The sequence below is a fragment of the Syngnathus typhle genome, linkage group LG4 (genome assembly GCF_033458585.1).
Source record: "Syngnathus typhle isolate RoL2023-S1 ecotype Sweden linkage group LG4, RoL_Styp_1.0, whole genome shotgun sequence".
NCBI lineage: Eukaryota > Metazoa > Chordata > Actinopteri > Syngnathiformes > Syngnathidae > Syngnathus > Syngnathus typhle.
The window spans coordinates 16,670,805-16,677,182 of NC_083741.1; positions in this window are offsets into that span (position 1 = coordinate 16,670,805).

Consider the following 6,378-nt stretch of genomic DNA (forward strand, 5'->3'; position numbering starts at 1 on the left):
TTCGCGCAATGGAAATGACGTCACATCGACTTCCGGTATAAATAAATTAAATGGATAAGTAAATAATGCACAAATAAAAGACACATGGTAGTGGTAGCAATATTATTAATAAAATAGTATAGAGAAATATATATTAAGCAATTTTCATCTTATAAATGTTACTGCCTGTCTGAGGAAGACACCTTATATTCTCACGAATTGTCTCAACTCATTCAAACTTTCAAATATTTACAAAATTCAGGACATTATTTTACACATTAAAAAAAAAATCCTACTTTTCTGCCTTTTCCACACAACCCCCTGCCCCCACTGAATATAATGTGACATTCAATTTGAAAACAAAACTCCTCATCTTCCAAGTTCTTTCAGAAACTAAAACCCCACTGTATATTTTATTTGCATTTCACCATTCCAACTGGTCCCATCTCATGCAGCCCGCTGTAAAAAAAAAAAAAAAAAAAAAGCTCGACATCTCTGCACCAGATGGTGCATAATCACAACAAGCATTAACCTTTAATGCCACAAATGGACAAGGCTTCATTTTACAAGTGTTATGTCACTCTTTATAGGCCAGAGAACTATATTTGGAAAGTTAATTTGAACACTTAAGCATCCTAAGACAGTACAAGCAAAACATAACACCACTTTGCCCATTTGAGAGAGTTAATCGTGTGTGTGTGTTTGTGTGTGTGTGTGTGTAAATGTACTGCCTGTTTTGAACATACATATATAGTAGGTGATTTGAGCTATTCCGTGTGTGTGTGGACGTGTGTGTCTGGCAGCACCGTGAGATACAAAGTCAAGAAGAGCAGATCTTATGATTAACTACCTCATTATTTTTGACACGCAGTATAGTGAAAAAAATCCTCATCATAAACCAAACATGGCACAAGGTCTTCTAAATTGATGCCAAAACAACTCCATCAGAATGACGTTTAATATAAGAATTAATTTTGTAATTCCAGAGTACAGTTTTTTTTTTAATTGCTGTCAATGTGAGAAAATTAAGCATGTAGTCACAGTCAATCAAGCCCTTGAAATTGCAGTTGGTTTAAAAGGGTTCAATTTGTACTTAACTCCAGGAATACAGCACACGTGTTTTCTGTAGGCTGCGTGAAGCAGCAGAAGCGGCGTGTGATGATGTGTTGTATGCCTCCAGGTGGAGGCAAAGAATGGAGGAGTTAATTGTTTTCCAGCGCCGACACACTCAGCTTGTCGGAGGGCTTGTGACACACACACATGCATGGTCGGGAGGCTATGATTAGTGGCCCCCGATCCTTTCCTGGGAAACTATTAATCTATGGCGTGGGCTGACTTGTATTGTAAGTGAAATTGAACTCCATGACTCCAGGAGCTTCCGGCCGACAATGTTCTCTGGTAAAAGGCCGTTTTTTAAAGGGTAAGGAAAGCTTCATCAGTCAGTGTTCATGTAGTCTGTCTCCATGAAAGGCTATATTTAGGTTGTTTGCGCAAATTGCACAACTCTAATAAGTCATGTCTGTGTACTCAGCCATTGGTGGGTAGTAACAAGTATATTACATATTATATTATATACACAGTGTATTTTTGTGTGTCCTTTCACTGGCACTTCCTACCCATGATCTTGAGATGTGAGATATTTCGCTATTATCCTTGGATTTATTTCACAGAAGTTATTGGACACAAATAGTTGGGATTTAAAAAAGGTGTTGTCTTGTTCCAGCCTAAAACCACCAGCTTGGAAAATTGTCCAATTATCTACAAACAGGTATTTTTTTATTCATTATTCCTATTAAGCTTCAGTTATCATAATTATCTTAATCAAGCTTCACCTCATCATCTCTCGTCCACCAGAATTCACGTCAAAACTTGCAGTGTTGTACAATTCCACTGGAACATGAGTGCTTTTAATATTTTTGCTCAGCATTGTAAAACACATGACGGCGTCAAACACACACCTCAGTTCATTGTAAATGAGAAATAATGTGATGCCAGAGGGGCATCAAGATGGAAATTTCTTTTCATCCTTTCCAAGGTGCAAAATTTGCGCCAATACAAAGTCAAGTTTCTAACCTCAATGGACTTTTTTTGCAGCCCAGCAGCTCAGATGGAGCCAAGCTGCTTTTCCAGCTCTTCATCTGCAGTCAAAATTTTACAATTCATGCAGACTCTGAAGCGAGATCTAATTCTACTATTATGAATCACGCTCACTTTAAATACAAATTCATTCACACAATACACTCTATCACATTTACATCTGTTGCGTGTGCCTTCGCCACCTGGAGGCAGTAGAATACAGACTTGTGCCTCACCTTCTCAGTAAGATGCGGTAAAAAAAATAAAGAAAATTCTTGCAGAGGATAAATAATGTATGCATGTGTATTGCGCAGAGATGCTATTCCTTAACCCATCTATGGTTAAGGAATGGGTTTTGCATAATGCTAAGCAGACATAAGGCAAAGCTATATGGTTGTCTTAAATAACTAATATTTAAGTGTCTTTGTTTAATTTGCATTCAGCATGCGAGCACAAACCCAGCCAAGCCAATAAAAGGAGTCCCAATCACAGGTCTGATCAGATTTGAATAACCAAGTTCGTCACACTTTGATTAAAATGATCTGAAATTTATGTCTAATGAAAAAAGTTGACGGAGGAGAAAAGAGACTTCTCAGAGGGCATACATGTGCTCATACATATTTTATCGACATCAGAGATTGTTTCGAAAATGTGCGTTAAAAAATGGATGTAATATTAGAACCTGACTGCTCTCCCCTGAGGACAAAATCAGCTGGCAAATGGAATCAGATTAATTTTATCCGGCTCAATATGCAAAGAATGACTTTGTAAAAGCTTCAGCTTCTAATTGTCCTTGTGTTTCACTTCCATGTATTCTCTGCTCAATGTCAAATGTCTTGCTTGACATTTTTCTCTTTTATTACTGGATATTTATTACAAAGATCCTAAATCAGATCATTAATATTTGATGTCCGTTCCAATTAATTTACAGGGACTTCATTTACAGCAGACACTTGTGCTCAGACAGTCTGCACCATAGTGACCAAGAAGGACGAATGGATTGGCAAGAATACAGAGCAGACAGTAAAGCAACTGCTAAATTGTAGTGGCACCATGTTGGGTATTTGTGTGTTTCCAAACAGTACGTGGAAACCCATTGATGCATTTCAACTTCAGTCCTGTGCTAAAGTCTTTTCTTTACAACTTTCTCCACAATTGTTAACGGCTATACTTATTTTTGACTGCTATGAAAAAAAACATGAACCTTGTTTAGGTCAGCCCTCAAGTATTTCTCAAGGGCATTTGGAACTGAGTTTTTCAAGAGCCAACAAGGCTACTGGCCCTTGATCCAAGTGTTTTTTGATTATAGCTTTTAGTTTTTCTGGTTCTGTGTTTTATTTTTCTCTACCATGATATTAGCCACACTGCAATCTCAGTAATAGGAGCTCTGTTTTACAGTCACTGCACTCAAGGGTGAAACTGAAAATGGGATTTCATTTATGAGCAGCTGTGTGGTAACAACTCAGGGATAAAATTTTAAACGGACCCCACATACAGGACAAAATCCATGCGGTACGTGACCCCGCACATGATCATCTTTTCATATTATCTCCCTGGATAAACATCAATTTAACAAAACAGTTTGAAAGTTGTACGCATTTGCATCAGTTTCATAAAAACAGAAATTATTTATGCACCGTGAATAAGCCAGCAAATGTTCTCGTGTGCTGCTTTCCTGGGGACATTTGGGCACTACAGTCTTGGCTGTACGTTCACACTTTGTTTTCATGATGACATTTAGAATGTCAAAAACATTGAAAATGTACTTTCTGATTACTGGATCTGGGGTGGGCAGTAGCTATCTGAAAATGTGTCTGTGACAAAGACCCCATAAATAAATAAATAAATAAATAAATAAATAAATAAATACATACATACATACATACATACATACATACATACATACATACATACATACATACATACATACATACATACATACATACATACATACATACATACATACATACATACATACATACATACATACATACATACATACATACATACATACATACATACATACATACATACATACATACATACATACATACATACATAAATTGTATTATTTAAAATGAATGGATTTTCATACAATTTTGTCCGAGTAGAGAAAGAATAGGATAGTAAGAATTTCTTTTTTTTTTTTTTACTGAACACTTGACAAACATTTTAAAATTTGAATCACTTGAATTGTGAGTTTTAAGAAACTACAGGGGACCACCCAAAAATTAATAAAGTCCATTTTTCAAGATAAATTTCCCCATAGGAAATCATGAAAAGTGAAATAATGTGTTGTGGGCGCAAATTGGGAACATCGTAAAATTTATTAAGTGAGCAGGAATTGTTTTTGTATCTGACATTTTAATGTTCAGGCACCAGTGATCTTATAGTTTTAGCCCATCAGTGCTTGCAAAGACTTTTTATTCTCTAATTTTGTGAGTTATGCATCATGTTGCTTTAGCGTGATGGTTGTTTTTAGTATCAGCATCCAGTTTACTTCTTGTTCTTAATTTGGAAGAAAATCTTCATCTGTTTGAAATGAACACAACCAACACTTAAATAAAAGACCCAAAAGAGAAATCTTGCAAGAAGTCCTATCTTCATTATGTACCGCTTGAGTATCTGCCATTAGGAAAGATGAACTTTGAAAAGGAACGTAGTCGCGCTACTTGCTCCGCTTGACAAACTATTATCGCTTAACGTTGGGTGCTACTCAACCAAAACACACTTCAGTGACAGCTCATATAACTTCTCACTTGTGTGCTAAATAAAGTGTCTTTAGTTTCTCAAGGTTTCCATTTTCAGGCTCAATGGCCACCGCATGCACGCCCTGCTGTGTGATTACAGTCTGTCCCTTCAGGCAGACATTTGATACAATATAGACTGAGGATGCAACAATCTCATTTCTACCACTTTATGCATAACCTTATTTTACCTCAAGAAATAATGTTTACTTGTTGACAGGTCTTGAAGTTCATTAAAAATAGGATTTTATTTTGCTCTTATTCTTGTGATATTCAATCTCTCCATTTGTTCATTGAGCGTTTCCCTCTTGGTTAAATGCCAGCGTCAGGCTACATTGATTAGTCGACTAATACGTATATGAGGGCAATAAAACGTCGGTCGTCAAGTCATAGTCATTTGTATGATAGATTCAAAACAACCACCTGGAAAATTGGGGGCATTGACCCCCCCCGGGGTGCTCCTGTTAGCGTCTCGTATACCTCATGCAGTATGACCCCAGACATCAATCTCAAGAAATAGAAATAATTAAGAGTGTTTATCACAACATGCAATTAAGTTGGGCACCAGACCTTGGCTCGAGGATAAAGCGTTTGTAGGTTTGTATCACCTTAAATTATAAACTGAACCATACGGATGGTTGACGAATGCAGTTGAAGATTAAAAAAACAAAAACTCTCATTTCACATTAACGCAATAATAATTGTTATCACTTATTTCTCAAAGTGATGGGGCTTCTTTGCGCATCATTAGAGCAAAACTAACAATAGCTGAAGTGTGTGCGGGGAATTCACCTTGATTTGAATCTTTTTCAGTCGAGTAACTCAAATGCCAATTAAGATAATGCAGCCTGGCTATTCATTAGCACCTCATTGAATCTGCAGAAATCGGTTGCATCCGGGAGTGTCGGCGATGATACAGGTGATGTCTGCACTTCAAGTGTCATTGTTTATTTCTCACATCACTACTGTCAGTATGTCATGACAGTAGAACATAATCTGTGATTTGTGTCTGTGTGTGTGTGTTGGGGGGGGGGGGGGGGGTTCAGCTCTCCCTGGCCCCATCTTGAGCCTCTAATTTGAGTTCCAAGAAACCACCACGAGGAAAACCAATTCGGAGACAGAAGTCATTACGGAAGATATATTATTTCACCTGTATTATCATTAGAAATATATTTTGTGTAGTAATAACACTCACCAAGCATTCATATGCCTTGTCCATGCTTTGCCAAGTGTCATGGAGCAAGGCTGAAAAATTGGCGGCTATCAAGAAGTCCCTGACTGCAGCCCAGCGCTAGTTTGATAACTTAATGGCTGTCACAGTGCTCCAGCGTGTAGTACAATTATCCACTATCCATTGCAAGTTTCTCCAAACAAGCCAGTTTGTTGACGATACACGCAGCTGCTGCTGAAAGGGCTACGCTAAATTGATCTGCAGCCAGGGATAGAAAAACCTCCTGTTAGGAGGTAATTTTGCAATGCTGCTCCAATGTCAAATGGAAAGCCATGGGCAAAGAGATGCTTAGGAAGAACTGCTAAGCTGAAGATAGCTAATGGCCTCACCTCTACTCGAATGAGA